We start from the raw sequence: 15,457 nt of genomic DNA on the forward strand, positions 1-15,457 counted from the left end.
CGCAAAAATGGTAGACTATGACGGGAGAGAGGTGACGATAAAATTGCATCTGATGAGAAATAAAAACGATGAAAATAAAGTGGCAAACTTTGATAAACTAAAATCTAAACCACAAGGGTCAACTTAGGCCTATGTACTCGGGTATGGCATGCCTATAAGATGTCAAGTGATATGATGTTTTAAAGACTCTAAATCACTTAGGGACTTGGGCTCATGTTGTTCAGTTAAGTGTGGCAATGTCTAAAAGGCCCTGTCCACACTAGCGGGCACTGCCCGACGGGCAAAATAAGCTGAATAAAGGAAGAAGATGAGAATAGAAGCATCAGAAATCCTGAACAAAGAGAACATTCATTTATCTTATATATAAAGATTGATAGAACTAACCTGCGGTTAAAATTAACATATTAGTCATTAAAACTTTCCCCGTGAACCAAAAAGAGCACTTATAGACGCCCCCATAAGACAAAAAATAAGCTGAATAAAGGGAAGAAGAAGAGAATCATCAGAAATTCCGTTTATCTCATATATAAAGATCGATAGAATTAACCTACAGTTAAAATTAACATAAAAAGATATTAAAACTTTAATTAAGGACCAAAAAGAGCACTTATAGACGTCCCTATGAGACAAAATAAGGTAAGAAGGAGAGAAGAAGAATCGTCCCCAGAAATCCCGAATAGAGAGAAGCCCAGACTCCGCGAGAGAGAGAGATATTGAGAAAATCCCTTTATATTATACATACAGACTTAAAATTAACATGTAAATCGTGAAAAATGTAATTATAAACCTCCGAATAAGACAAAAAATCAGCTAAAAACGCGAAGGAGAGAAGAAGAATCGTCCCCAGAAATCCCGAATAGAGAGAAGCCCAGACTCCGCGAGAGAGAGATATTGAGAAAATCCCTTTATATTATATATACAGACTTAAAATTAACATGTAAATCGTGAAAAATGTCATTATAAACCTCCGTACAAGACAAAAAAATCAGCTAAAAACAGAAATCCCGAATAAGGAGAGAGAGATATTGAGAAAATCATTCCATACAGACTTAAAATTAACGTGTAAAATGAAGAATGTCATTATAAACCTCCGTACAAGACAAAAATCAGCTAAAAACGCGAAGGAGAGAGAGAGTCCCCAGAAATCCCGAATGAGAAAAGACTCCGTGAGAGAGAGATATTGAGAAAATCCCTTTATATTATACACACAGACTTAAAATTAACATATAAATCGTGAAAAATGTAATCATAAACACCCGTAAAAGACAAAAAATCAGCTAAAAACGCGAAGGAGAGAAGAGAAGGATCAGAAATCCCGAACGAAGAGGAGAAGAAGAAGAAGAGGACGCTGCCTGAACTCGTGTTTACATCCGAGATCCCCCCCCAAACCGCCTCATATTTAAGGTCTGTATTAAAGCCGTTTTAGCATTTTAGAGCGACGGGATCTAATAAAAACCTTTTATAAACCAGGTTTATTTATTAAAATGGCCGCCGTGGAAATAAACCGCCGGGAAAATAAGGTTTGAGGCCTAGATCCGTCGGGAGGTTTGACCTTCTACCTATAAGGCGTTGAGTTATAGGTACCCCAATTCGACCGGTCGGTTTAATGGGTTTATTTAGATATAAAACGGTTTTATTCGGGTTTATTGGTTAATATTGACGTCATTACCTTAAACCAATGTTATTTTGGGTGGTTTAGACTGCTTAGGGCGAATTAAACCCTATACCGAGGTACCTTAATTCAACCGTCCGGTTTAGTGGTTTTATTTCAATTTAAAACGGTTTTATTCGGGTTTATTGGTTAATGTTGACGTCATTAACTTCAACCAATGTTATTTTGGGTGGTTTAGACTGCTTAGGGCTAATTAAACCTTATACCGAGGTATCCCAATTCGACCGGTCGGTTTAATGGGTTTATTTAGATATAAACCGGTTTTATTCGGGTTTATTGGTTAATAATGACGTCATTAACTTAAACCAATGTTATTTTGGGTGGTTTAGACTGCTTAGGGCGAATTAAACCCTATACCGAGGTACCTTAATGCAACCGTCCGGTTTAGTGGTTTTATTTAGATATAAAACGGTTTTATTCGGGTTTATTGGTTAATATTGACGTCATTAACTTAAACCAATGTTATTTTGGGTGGTTTAGACTGCTTAGGGCTAATTAAACCTTATACCGAGGTACCCCAATTCTACCAGCCGTTTTAGTGGTTTTATTTAAATTTAAAACGGTTTTATTCGGGTTTATTGGTTAATATTGACGTCATTAACTTAAACCAATGTTATTTTGGGTGGTTTAGACTGCTTAGGGCTAATTAAACCTTATACCGAGGTACCTTAATTTGACCGGCCGGTTTGGTGGTTTTATTTCAATTTAAAACGGTTTTATTTGGGTTTAGTGGTTCATAATGATGTTAAATAATGTTAACCAAGGTTATTTTTGGTGGTTTAGACTGCTTAGGGCTAAACATGTGCTTTAATTAATTATTTTAATTACCATTTTACATAAAATGTTATTTACTATTTTATTTAGTTACCAATTTACATAAAATGGTAATTAATTAGGTTTCAGAGTAGGGAGACAGGGTTAGGCAGTAATGATTTTGCCTCTTAAATTTAGCCCTGCCGATCTGTATATTTGACTTTCAGCGTTACTTGCTTGGGGGGGGGAGGGGATCCATGGAAGAGAGCTTCACCCCCTGGAACTCCCCACCCCACCAGGTCAGGGCATGGGGGCGAGTGCAGACGAAAGCGAAACCTTTCCTAGAATGCCAGGTCCTGACCTAACCAGATTTTACCTTCCTAACCTCACTTAGCCCAGGGCGCTGTGCGCTGACCCTGGTTTGGGGGTTCTGCACCATCTTAAACCCCCCCCCCCCCCCAAGCAGCACCAGACCTTAGAAGTAGAGACTGAGCTTCCATTTGGAGGTAGTGTTAGAGACTGAGCCCGTCGTTCTGCAAACTACCCTCCGCCCTAAGTCAGGTTAGGAAGGTTGTTGCTAGTTAGGTCAGGGCATGGCACGCTATGGATGGTTAAGATACTTGAGGCCCTGGAGGGGGAAACCCCCACCCCCCCCGCCAGGTCATGGCACAGCGCATTAAGTCAGGTTAGGAAGGTAAAGTCTTGTTAGGTTAGTTCGTAGCATTCTAGGAAAGGTTAGGTGGTTTGTCCCGTTTCCATGTCGGATTTCTCACGCCCGATCCTGTCTTCCTGCTGTGGATCCGCTCACAAGTTTTTTCAAGTTGTCTGAAGTTCAATTCAAACATCTTTCAGTCTAACGCCTTTTGGCCTATTGAGTTATTGGCGTATCACCTATAAACAGTCTCTGGTCAACTGAAGACTACAAGCCTACCGTTCCCTGATTCGCGCCTCTTGGCGACCTTAATATTCTCTGCCTTTTGCTCCTGTTTCCATTTGTGTATGCCTTTTATTTGTGTTCATGATATTACACTTTTTTTGTTTTTACATTCATCCTCAAGGGCCTGGTACTAAACACGGCGCCCCATTTTGCACAAAAAATTATAGTTACCGAACCAGAGGGGTGTGGCGGTAGTCTTCAGTTTTACAAAATCTCATAATCACATTAGCCAGTAAATGGTGAAGAAATCCACAATGATGCCAGTGTAAATAAATATTAAAAGTGTAATCCGAGAGCTTTCGGGAACCTGCTCGGTTCTCCTTCAGAAGGAGATTCAGTGGGTTTTCGAAAGTTCTCGTTTTAAATATATATATGTGTGTAATATAGATTATTATTATTAATAAGTTAATCCTTATTCACATCGACAAAGTCTACAGGGGCCGTCGACTCAAAACTCAAGCTTCCAGAGAGTGTTGTTCATTTGAAAGAAGTTACAGAAAATAATAGCAAATACAGAAAGAAGAGATCAGTTATTAGGAAAGAAAAATTAATTAATAAACAAATATGTAGAAATGTAAACAATTATAGAAATACCAGGTGAATTTATTTTAGGCCGAAACTCACACTGTTGCTCAGATTCCGGAGATCACTTTTCTCACAATTGTACATTCAGTCCTGGTGTTGACTGCAGACTGGGGTGGGGTGATATAAAGTATCTCAGAAATGGCTGAAAATATTTCAAATCTATCTTATACTGCATTGAATGGGGCTGTAGCCCTATCTGGTCAAGTCAGGGAACAGTTCCATAGGTTAGAGTAGGTTAAGGGAAGATTGGGTTAGGATACACAGTATTATGTTATTTAGCAATCTTTAACTAAAAAAACATACATATATAAGTACTGTACTCCCTTTTTCCTATGTCTGCAGTCACTCCCAGCCCTGGCATCATTCATTTTCAGCTGTTCCGTTACCATGTGTAAAATTACAGTAAACGCCACCCTACTTACAAACGAGGTACTTTCTGGACTGCCGTTTGTATGTTGAATTGTTTGTAAGTTGGTCACTGTACTCTTCATGCCTATTTAAATACAGTATGATATAAAGTCAATATAATACTGTATGTTTTTACATCCTAAAATGCAGTACACTGTACATACAGTACTGTATGTATAGAATAGGCACGCAAAATTGAACTTAGGGGTGCAAAGGGGAGCGCTCTGAACATAATTTTAACTTGTGATCCCATTTGTTTGTATCTCTGAATTTTGAACAGGCAGTCCCTGGTTTACGTTGGGGGTTCCGTTCTTAAGCCGAAAATCGTCGAAAATTATCAAAAATCATAAGAAAACCTTACTTTTAATGCTCTGGTGCATTGACAATGATGTAAACTTCATTTTTATTGAGTTATTATAAAAAACCTCCAAATTTTTATTGTTCTGCCATCTTGGAGCCATATTTCTTCCGTCGGATCGGCGTACGAGCGTAACCCTGGAACATGCGTTGTAAACCAGGAAATAATTTCTGATGAATATATCTGAAAAGCGTCGTAACCTCGGAACGTCGTAAGCCGGAGCCATCGTAACCCGGGGACTGCCTGTAAATGGAACGTTCATAAGTAGGGTGGTGTCTGTATATTTGCAAGTAGATAGGGTTGATTGACGGATGTGTTGGAGCCTTGCTTTTGCATCAGCGCCTCGTGAACTTGTTCAGCATGGAGTTGTATTTGGTTACTCCTCTGTCCTCAGTTCTTTCAAAGGTTCTCCCTTCATATGCAGTAAATGTGCCTCGTTGTTGAACTTTTCAGTTTCAGAGGACTGTTATTCCTCACACCATGGAGTGTAGAACATCATCCCAGGGGATGTCGTGCAGCTGAAACTTCAGAAGTTCAACCTAAGAGCAGTACAATACTATCCTAATACAATTCAACTTGTATTTTAGTATTTTACATAAATTTTTATTTATTTATCAATTTGATAATTCATCTGGTTTTCTAATGACTTTGTACTGTATTTCCCATTACCTTCTTTCACTTCTTGCGAATGAACACCATAACATTCCTTGGAAGCTTGAATTTCAAGTCAGTGGCCCCTTTTTTGGGCTTGTTCCATACAAACAGGGTTCATCTTCTGAATAATAATCATAATGATAATAGATTCTACACTTTATAAAGCCGTTTCTTCTTTTGTTTTACAGGTAAAATTGCCGACTACTACTGCAGCCTGAATCCCTCCAGTTGCCGACTGAGATATTTACTGTCATATGTCTATGTTTTTGGTATTTACCATCTTTTGTTTGTGTTTGCGTTCATTCCTGAGGGCTGGTACTAAACACTGCGCCCAACTTGCACATAAACTGGTAGTTGCCAAGCTCGAGGGGAATGCGCGTTTTGTTTGTCAAACGTGAATGCGTTGAAAGAATTTGACAACGGCTGTGTGGAAGTGGCCTGCAGTAGTAGCGTGCAGTTTTGCCTTTTTTTATGTTACTCTTGTTAAATTTTCTATCTCTTATCATCCTCCGGGGTACCTTTTTCCAGGTTTTGTTTATTTCTTGGTCAGTTTTAATATTCCGTAAAAGAAAACTGTTGTGACAGCACTTTTTGACAGCACTTTTTCTGTCTTTCCTCAGACCTGAAAAACTACTGAGGCCAGAGGGCTGCAAATTGGTATGTTGACCATCCATCCTCCACTCATCAAATGTACCAAATTGCAGCCCTCTAGCCTCGGGAGTTTTTATTTTATTCAAGGTTAAAGTTAGCCATAATCATACTCCTGGCACCAACAACACTGGCCACCACTGGACTGTGGCTGAGTTTCATGGGCTGTGGCTAAGAGTTTCATGGGCTGTGGCTAAGAGTTTCATGGGCTGCTGCTAAGAATTTCACGGACTGTGGCTGTAAGTATCATACAGCATTATATGCTGTACAGAAAACTCAACTGCACAGAAGAAACTTGTTCATATTTTTTACTTGTTTATTTAAAATATAATTGTATGCTGGAGATTAACATGTGATATTTCTATATTTAAGTGTGCGTTTTAATTTGTGACATTCATTTTGGCAGCAAAAATTAGTAGTTTTAGAGACACGGGACCCCTGTATATTCTACAATTATAGGGACGAGAGTTATTATTATTATTATTATGATGATTATTCAGAGGGTGAATCCGATTCAAATGGAACAAGCCCACCAGAGGGACCATTGACTTACAGAAAGAAGAGATCGCACTTATTAAAAAGGAAAATCTAAATTAGATAGATAACAAGTAAAAAATGCGCCTAAGTTTCTTCGACACAATCGAGCTTTCTGTACCGCCTCTGCAGCGTACAGGCGGTCCCCGGTTTACGACGGGGGTTCCGTTCTTGCGCCGCGTCGTAACCGGAAAATCGTCGTAAGCTGGAAAATCGTCGAAAATCGTCAAAAATCATGAGAAAACCTTACTTTTAATGCTCTGGGTGCATTGAAAACGATGTAATCTGCATTATTATTGAGTTTTACATCAAAAAACCTTCAAATTATGATTATTCTGCCGTTTTGGGGCCATATTTCTTCTGTCGGATCGGCGTCCGGCGCGTCAGTAACCCCGGAACATGCGTCGAAGCGGGAAATAATTTCTGATGAATATATTTGAAAAGCGTCGTAACCTCGGAACGTCGTAAGCCGGAACCGTCATAAATCGGGGACTGCCTGTATATCCAAGGCCACCGAAAACAGATCTATCTTTAACCACAGCTCGGTGGTGGCCTGTCTTATATCACAATTATGGTTAACTTTAACCTTAAATAAAATAAAAACTACTGAGGCTACAGGGCTGCAATTTGGTATGTTTGATGAGTGAAGGGTGGGTGATCAACATACCAATTGTTAGCCCTCTAGCCTCAGTAGTTTTTAACATCTGAGGGCGGACAGACAGACAAAGCCGGCACAATAGTTTTCTTTTACAGGAAACTAAAAATGTATTAAAATGGTAGGAGGATAACATGAGGGTAGTAATGCATTGCATCTTTGCTTGAACTTTTGAAGTTCAGATTGGAGACAGGGATTCTTTTTGTGGGGAAGGGAGCAGTGAAATACGGGTTACTAGTTCCTTACTTTGTCACCCCCTCAGGGGGTTAGGGCCAAGGGTGCACCTCATGCAGTGTACTGTGGGCATTACTTAAGGTTCTTTGCAACATCCCCTTTCATTCCTTTTACTTTACCTCCATCCATATTCTTTTTCTTCATCTTACTCTCCATCCTCTCCTAACAATTGATTCATAGCACAGCTGTGAGATTTTCCTTCTGTTAAACCTTTCACACTTTTTACTCCCAGTTTCTGTATCAGCGCGGGATGAACTCATAGGTCCCAGCGCTTGGCCTTTCGCCTAAATTCTATTTTCTATTCTTACTTTGTCAGGGCTTCACCCTCCTTGGACAGCCGCCCCCTACCTAACCTAACATAGGAGATTGTGAGTTGAGTAAATAATAGAATTGTAGTCCAACCCAACCTAACCACATCCAATCTAACCTAGGACGCAGGGTCTGTACCAGGCTGGGGGAGCCTCGCTCCCCCTCCCCTGGAACTTAACATGGTTACCAGCCTCCTATGCAGTGTGGGACGTTACTTTGAACAGTCTCCCTATTGAGGATGTCGTGCAGTTCCAACTTCAAAAGTTCAAGCGAAGATGCAGTGTATTACTGCCCTAATGCTATTCCGATTGCATTTGAATACATTTTTATCTTTGTGAATTTATCAATTTATTTTTTCTTTTTATTAAGCGAGAGCTTTTCTTTTTTGTGTATTTCTCTTTACTTTCTCTTATTTCTTCCAGTGAATGCCATATTCTTTGGAAGCTTCTTGAATTTCAAGTTAAATTGAATAGGGTTCTTCATCTGAATTACAACAATACCTTACCGTAATGAGAGTAAGATTTTGCATGTGTATGGTGGGAATGTTCGAATACATCCCAGTACAATATTTCACATGTTTTGTGTTTTCCTTACACACAAAAACAGGTTTCTCACTGTGGTCCCCATGCAGACACCACCCTACTTCAGAACATTCATCTTACAAACATTCAGAGGTACAGACAAATGGGATCGCAAATTAAAATTGTGTTCAGAACACTCCCCTTTGCCACCCCTAAGTTCAAGTTTTGTTCCACGTGCCTATTCTGTACATACTGTATCTACAGTGTATTGTGTTTTTACAGTGAAAAAACGGACAGTACTGTATTGATTTTACATCATGCTGTACTAAATAGGCATGAAGAGTACAGTATCCAACTTACAAACAATTCAACGTACGAACGGCTGTCTGGAACGTAACTCGTTCGCAACCAGAGTGGTGCCTGTAATTGTACGATGCAAGGAGGGGTCAAGTATCTCAAAAACTATATTTTTGCAAAAGAAAATGGCAGAAACTTTCAAAGCACATGCTGAAATTTTTCACGTGAAGTTTTGTAATAGTGTATGGATCAAGAGTTATACTTTTATACTAAAGGACCCACGACTAAGAACCGAAGCCGGTTTATTCAAGCAAGGCTAGAATATCAAAATCCAACTTCAGTGTATGTGAAGTTACACTGTAGAGCTTGTCAGTTCTGGAGGTCCTGTACTCCTCACACCACAGGACTGCGGAACAGTCTCCCTGCTGAAGAGGTTGTGCAATTGGAACTTAGGAAGTTCAAGCGAAGATGCAATGCATTACTACCCTAATGTTATTCTCCTTGCATTTTAATACATTTTTATCTGTTTATGAATTAATTTATTTTTCTTTTTAATGAGTTGGAGCTCTTTATGCATTACCCTTCACCTCGTCTTACATCTTCCTAATGAACACCTTAGTATTCTTTGGGGGCCTGAATGTCAAGTCAGTGGCCCCTGTGGTGGGCTTGTTCCATGTAAATAGGGTTCATCTGAGCCAGTTATTACTAACTTTGTTATCATTGTTTAAATTATATCCGTTTTTAGCGAGAAGTTTTAATGTCGGCTTTTCTGCAAGCAGAATAAGCATGCAAAGGAAATTGATAAACAAGATAAATCTATTGCCTGGGGATATATATATATATATATGTGTGTGTGTTTATGAATTTCTACCTGGAAGTGAATATAATTTTGATAAATGAGAACTGAGTTTGTGATATCTCAGTTGCCATCTGTCATCACAGAAATGTATTTTTTCACCTTCAAGAAAGTCGATTGATAGTGCTCCCTAAGCAGTGAGAAACACTGACAACAAGAATGTTTTATATATATATATTTTATATATATATATATATATATATATATATATATATATATATATATATATATATATATATATAGGAGAGCTGTTAATCAGCTCAGTGGTCTGGTAAAACTAAGGTACTCTATACTTAACTTATATAAATTTCTGACTCACATCGGGATCGAACCCAGGTCTTTCAAATGAAAGACCAGATTGCTGACAACCAGTGAGTCAGAAATTTATTTCTGTTCCACACGTGATTGTGCGTTGATTATCGCTGTCATATTCACTCAGAAAGGATAATTTGAATGAAATGCTGTCAGTTGGGTCACTGCTGAGTCGGAAAGTTGGGTAAAACACACTTGTATGCAAGCAGTTTGCCTGCCCAGGTAATGCCTTAAGTACAGTGGTACTCAGGTTCCAACTTCTTTTATGATTTGTGTGGCCTGGTTGTCAGCAGTCTGGTCTATCATTTGAAAGACCTGGGTTCGATCCTGATGTGAGTCAGAAATTTATCATTTGTTTCTGTTCCAGACGTGATTGTGTGTTGATTATATATATATATATATATATATATATATATATATATATATATATATATATATATATATATATATATATATATATATATATATGTCTCCTGTACAGCATTGCATACACCATTATCTATATTTAGCCGAAAAAAATTGTGATGATTAAGGATATCTTTGTGCAGAGCTATTTCGTAGGCTTACTGTTGTAATGCAGAAACAGCTCTCCCATATTAAATTGCGAGGAATATTGTCCTTAGACTAGAAAATAACAAATTAATATGTAGAAAGAACTCTGGTCTTATAACAATATTATTATTATTATTATTATTATTATTATTATTATTATTATTATTATTATTATTATTATTATTCAAAGATGAACCCTATTCATATGTAAAAAGCCCACCAAAGGGGCCGCTGACTTGAAATTCAAGTTTCCAAAGAATATGGTGCTCATAAAACACTTATTTCCGACCGAGAAACAGATGTTTAATCTTATTTTGTTTAATAACAAATCATATATAGAAAGAACTCCTGCCTCGTCACAAATAGGAGATGGAAAGAACAAGAGGGTAATCCTACATAGTTTAGGGGTCCAAATTCACGGCTCCTGTGTGTGTGTGTGTGTTCAACTTTTCTTTCCCATTTTCAGTTTCTTCTTTTGACAGAACTGCAAGCAGAAGTATATTTGTTAGAAAATAAGCAGTTTGTCTCCATACAGAAGCAGAGACTGTGTTTTTGCTTATTTACATTTCCCCTTTATTCCCTTTTGTTGTTTTTAACTTAATTTTAATTCGTTCATCATCGTACTGAATGATCTAATGGGTCCTAGTGCGTGGCCTCAGGCCTGTGGACCTGGCATTGTAATCGAATCCTTCGGGCCAGCCCTGTGAGAGCTGAAAGTCAGCCGAGTAGTCTGGTTAAACTACTTTATATGTAATGTTAATAATAATAATAATGTAAGCAGATAAACTGCTCATTGTTTCATTGTTTTTCTGGTGATAGAAATTCATTTCTCGCTATAATGTGGCTCGGATTCCACAAAGTAAGTAAATATACCTTAGTTTTACCAGACCACTGAGCTGATTAACAGCTCTCCTAGGGATTCCACAATGAGCTGTAGGTCCCGTTGCTAGGTAACCAGTTGGTTCTTAGCCACGTAAAATAAATCTAATCCTACCGGCCAGCCCTGGGAGAGCTGTTAATCAGCCAAGCAGTCTGGTTAAACTAATTTTACTTAACTTTTTTTCATTATTTTCCACGATTCAATCAGAACTTTTTTCATTGTTTTCCACGATTCAATCAAAACTTTTTTTCACTGTTTTCCACGATTCAATCAAAACTCTTTCACTGCTTTCCACGATTCAATCAACATTTAATAAACCTGCGTGCTGATCTTGACTTCACGCAATGCAGCGTAATTTGAACCCCCTAAACTGTAGTGTTTACGGAACAGCCCTCGTCAAAAAACAAAGGAAATAAGACATAAATAATAAAAAAAACTCCTCCGGTCCCGTCGCGTGCCCCGGCGTCTCACCGACGTCTCCGAAGAAGAAGAAGAAGAAGACGAATGTAAACAAAGAGTCGAGAATCGAGATGGCGTGGTCGACGACCGTATCATAATCACACATATCTCGCCGAAGTTCGACCTTAAATACCGGAGGGGCATTTGGTGGGCCAGTTTAAAGAGCGTCGACGGTTTTGGTGTTGAGATATGTGGTGTTAAATAGACTTAAATAGACTTAGAGGTGTTTAAATGGTGAAGTGTTGACGGGCGAAGTGACAGTTACCGGACGGAACCGATACTCCCAAATTAATTCGTTTTCGTTTTTATAGATATTTTAAGTCTAATAAATTGTCATTATAGGCCATTTTTTTCATAAATTTACAGAAGAGCAACACGGGAAGCTGTGTGTGTCGCCGTAAAACATCAAAGATTGTTAATTAGCCAATCATAAACTTATTTTCGAAGTGATTGTAACCGGACGAACCCGATTATTTTTCCCCTAATTAATTCCAGTCGTTTTTGTGTATTATGGGCCATTTTTTTTTATTATTCTACAGAAGAGCAACTTGGGAAGCCTTGTATGTATTTTATAAGTTGAAAAGAGCTCGTCATCACTTCGAAAATAAGTTTATGATATTTTTTTCCCTAATTCCAGCCGGTTTTTGGTGAATGTCCAGAAGAACTCCGCATGCATAAAGTACCAAAATTTAAAAGTAAAATGTAATATTGTTCATATTTAAAGCGTTTTAGACCACTTCTTATGATGAGGAAACCCCCACAATTTTGCCATATTAGCTATGGGGGGGGTTGGGGGACAGGTATTGCCTAACCTCATAAGTCAAAAATCGAAAATCATTCGATGGGGAACTAGGTTTTCTGAGAAACATTACAGTAAAAAACCTCATTTTCGAACTAACTCCAGTAAGATCCAGTACACGAAGTGCTGCTGGATGTAAACAAACGACTTAGAAAATTTTCGAGGATGCCGATTAGATAATCATTAGTATCTCGGATATGGTGAATCTCCTCAAAAAGTGTTCGGAGACAAAGTTTTATTGTTTTATATTGTGAAAATTTTAGTGTGACCTATTTTCTTATATCTCACCGCGGAGTTGTTCTGGACATTGACTCGGTTTTTTTTTTTTATAGACTTTTGTGACGTAATGAAACTGGCATTATAGGCCATTTTTTTTTATAATTCTACAGAAGAGCAACTTGGGAAGCCTTGTGGGTATTATTTGTTAAGTTGCCAATACACGATGTGAAATTGTAACCTAGATTTTTGAAAAGAGCTCGTCATCAAATTACGACTTATGGGGTAGGACAATACCAGCCCCCCTCCCCCTCCCCCTCCCTAACTAATACAGCAAAATTGTAACCATAAACACCCCTAGGTTATGTGGTATTATTTAGTATTGGCAACTTTTAAAATTTTACTGCTTTGTATTGCCATAAAATATTGAAGATTGTTAATTAGCCAATCACAAACATAATGTTTTCAGAGTGACAGTTATCAGACGAACCCGACATTTTTTTTCCTGAATAAATTCCAGATGTTTTTGTTTGTATAGACTTTTGGGGCTTAATCTATAGGCCATTTTTATATAATCAACAGAAAAGCTCCACGGGAAGGTACGTTTGGTGCCGTAAAAAGAAAAAAAGGATGGTAAATAGGCCAGTTGTAAACGTAAACATGTTGTCCTCCTGTTACGCCTTTCAAACCTTTCACTCTCAATTTCCTCATCTACACTGAATGGCCTCATTGGTCCCAGTGCTTGGCCTTTGGCCTAAACTTTATATTCTGTTCTATTCAGTTTTACAGTGAGTTTCTCAAGTAGCCTACACCCATTTTTATAATATATAGTAAAAATTTTTTTTTTACTTTTAAACGACTTCTCTGTGTGGAGCTCCTCTGTATGATTAACTTAAAGATTAGCATTTTCAATATATATAAGCTAGGCTACGTAGGCCTGTTCATAGCAGGCTACAGGATTATGAGATTACTGCTACAGCCTTGTTCAAGCCAGCCGCCGACCGGAATATATACTTTACCACCTTTTGTCCATCTATTTTTCTTTCTTTTTTCTTCTGTTTGTGTGTTTGGAATTTACAGCGTTGTTTAATTTTCTATGTGCATTTCTAAGGAGCTGGTACTAAACACAGCGCCCATTTTACACGTAAACTGGAAGTTGCCGAGCCTAGAATGGTTCATAGGCTAGGCCCCGTTAGCAGTTTCAAATTCTACCACCTGTACTCTATAAAATAGCCTCCTGCCTTTTTTATAATGTTCAGTCAGAAAGTTTACTAGCCTATTAAATGACTTCTCCATGCAGAGCTGTTTTGTGGAGATACCAATCATTTTTTTTATTTCTAGGTAATAAGGCAAGGCTAGCATTTTTAATATATACAGCCTAGGCAACATACTCCTAGCAGTCTCTGCAGGGTTACGAGACTCACTTCCATGGGCTGGTTCCTGCAAGTTGCCAAGCAGAATATTTACTGCCTTTTGTTTATGGTTTTCCTTATGTTCGGCTTCTGTCTGTGTTCATGATCTTTACAATCTTTCGTTGGTGTTTTTTCATCCCTCTCCAAGGGGCTGGCAGTACTGGTACTAAACATGATGCCATTTTGCACATGAACTGGCAGTTACCTAACCAAGGGGTGCACTAGTGATCTTCAATTTCACCGGTTTAGCCTTTCAGTGTTTAGTCTTGGAAGTCCTCGTTTGTTGACGGTGGTAGTTTTCATAATCCTATGAAGCAGTGGTTCCCACCAAGGGGGGGTAATTTGATTTTTAAAGGGGGGGCAAATCGAGAATGTTTGAACCAAGTTCGTGGCCTTTTAGGCTTCCTCCACGTGAATATAAGAATTATATACTGTAGCACCACAGGAGGCATCAGGATTTTAGAGGTGATTAGGTGGGGCATGGCCAAAAAAAGGTTGGGTACCACTGCTATAAAGCCTGCTCTGAGTATGTAGCCTAGGCTGTACGTATTGAATATACTAGACATGCGGTATTACCCACAAATTAAAAAAAAAAAAAGGGTAATTCTACAGAAGAGCTGTGCACAGAGATACCCATTGATAAAGAAACTTTTGACTTATTGGACCTGTATTAAAAAAAAGGGTGTATGCTATATTATGTAGTACAGGTGAGATAATTTGAAAAATTTACTGCTGAACTGAAGACCACTACTGCGTCCTGGTTCCCACCAGCTGCCAGCTGGAATATTTACAGGGAGTCCCAGTTATCGGCGGGGTTCCGTTCTGACGGCGTGTCGATAAGTGAAAATCGCTGATTTTCGGTTATCGACACCTCTGTTAGGTATGTATCGGCGCCAGTAAGTGATTATCAGCGCCAATAAGTGGAAATGGCGCCCGAAAATCACCAATTTTCATCACTAGACAAGTGCTGAAAAACCGAATTGCCGGTAATCTGGGACTGCCTGTACTGCCTTTTGTAAATGGTTTTGTTTATGTTCGTGATATTAGTAGTTAAGAAAAGGTGCAGGCTATTCAGTTTAATGTGCAGGTAAGATGATTTGATAAATTTACCATTTTTTGCTGATGTCTTTATGTTTATCTCTGAGGGGATCTATAAACAGTTTCCCCTGGAGCTTTTCTGTAGAATTATACCACATTTTATTTTGTGTAAAGCTACCGAAGCGTTACCTACAGTAGGCCGCCAATTTCCACAGATTGCACTTGACTGACAAGCAAATCAAAGACAATTTGACAGGGTTGCATCCAAGCATACCTCTGCTAAGGTGCCATGCTGTGACCTGACTTTGGTAGGGAGGACTTTGTGCCCCCATTGTGAATGGAACGACATGAGTGCAACTCTTCTGCAT

At 38.6% G+C, this 15,457-nt stretch overlaps 1 protein-coding gene across 9 annotated transcripts in view; it reads left to right on the top strand.

Annotated features, from left to right (window-relative positions):
* The first annotated feature begins 1,266 nt into the window (after window positions 1–1,266).
* The window catches only part of LOC136829840 (tRNA (uracil-5-)-methyltransferase homolog A-like), a 59,644-nt gene continuing 45,453 nt past the window's right edge, over window positions 1,267–15,457 (top strand). For 3 of the 9 annotated variants that reach the window (XM_067088825.1, XM_067088827.1, XM_067088828.1), the window contains exon 1: window positions 1,267–1,404. The gene's annotated coding sequence lies outside the window, so the exon portion shown is untranslated. Of the gene's footprint in view, window positions 1,405–5,555; window positions 5,606–11,654; window positions 11,772–15,457 lie in introns of those variants that run through there. The other 6 variants (XM_067088819.1, XM_067088822.1, XM_067088824.1 and 3 more) reach the window with 4 other exon arrangements.

Source organism: Macrobrachium rosenbergii, chromosome 45 (genome assembly GCF_040412425.1).
Source record: "Macrobrachium rosenbergii isolate ZJJX-2024 chromosome 45, ASM4041242v1, whole genome shotgun sequence".
Lineage (NCBI taxonomy): Eukaryota > Metazoa > Arthropoda > Malacostraca > Decapoda > Palaemonidae > Macrobrachium > Macrobrachium rosenbergii.